We start from the raw sequence: 1,383 nt of genomic DNA, 5'->3' as shown, positions 1-1,383 counted from the left end.
TAGCTAACAAGCATTGAAGCATCATTAGTAGCTTGCTCATGAGCAAAATCAAAGTTATCAACATTAATTTCACTCTCTTTACTATTGTCAGCCATTCTAACAACTTTTAGGTGTACTTTGGCACTTCAAGCCCTAGTTGCTACTCCTCTTTACCCCTTTAGAAAAAGCACTCAAGCTACTGTACCCGCGGCTCGAATACCATTAATTACAAGGAATAGAAGAGAGGGTCTTTCGACACCAACACCGGCTCCTATCAAGCTTCTAATAGCTCAATAGTGGTTAAGCCATAGGCAAGCCCCGTAGGACTCCACTATTAAGACTATAGCTCTCGACGGTGATGCCCCGTTAACTGCACGAAGGCAGGCGCACTGCAAGGCTGAAAAATCCCTGTTCTACTTACTCAGAGGAAATTAATAATACCAACCATTTGTAGCTAGCTTGAGGACCTCCCTTCTTGAGCAAGAAAAGAGAAACCTTGAGCTCTGATACCAATGTAACATTTAATGGCCTAAAAACTTGTGTGTAGCGGAAATGAGCATGAACATAGTGGGAATTTCATTAGAATAGATTCCTAATGAGAAGCACAAGAGTGCTTGGGTGGAGAGAGCAACAAAAATCATAACACCTAGTTAGATAGCATCGACAATAATTTCAAAAGAGAGAGAAATTTAGCTAATGACAACAGTTGAGGACCGGATTTGCATGGAGCCGGTCCCCCCTCCAAAAGGCTTTGTATTATGGTTTCTCCCATCAAGAGAGACATTGTACAATACAATTCTTTGTGTTCCTTCAAGACTAGCTAGTGCAATGAAGATGAAAGCTTCATGCACTAAGCAAAACACTTAACAAACACAACTTTAATTATCCCCGTTCTCAGACCCAAGACCTCACACACCTTCAAAGATGGTGAGAGCTAGCAGGGTATGAGAGTAGATTGAGAGGAAGAAGGAGTATCTTACGAGAAAGATGTACATCTCCTCACATAATCACTCATATTAGCATAGCTTAGCTTAGTAATTAGCTTGGTAGAGGAGATGAGCATGCAGTGAAGCTTGGCTCTTGGTTAGATTTGCATCCACATGCCAAGAGTGTGTTGATGTAGGCTTCTATCTCACAAGCTTGGAGTAGGTGATGAGCTCTCCATTAAAGCTTGGGAAGAGATAGTCTTCTCTTTCTTCACACATGAGATTGTGTGAGTGAGTGTGTGATAATGCCTTGCAAAAATCAGCCCCCTTTCTCTCTTGGGCGAGCCCTCTTGCTATTTGCTCTTGCTGAGCCCTCATTGGCTCTCCCCAAGTCAAGCCAATGACTATTAAGCAGCATAAGTGATAGCCTTCTGACATGTGTCCCCCTTTCCCCTTTTGTGAGAGCTTTACGTAATTA

Source organism: Adiantum capillus-veneris, chromosome 23 (genome assembly GCF_014529385.1).
Source record: "Adiantum capillus-veneris isolate H3 chromosome 23, ASM1452938v2, whole genome shotgun sequence".
NCBI classification, from domain to species: Eukaryota; Viridiplantae; Streptophyta; class Polypodiopsida; order Polypodiales; family Pteridaceae; genus Adiantum; species Adiantum capillus-veneris.
Note: the sequence above shows the minus strand (reverse complement) of the source record.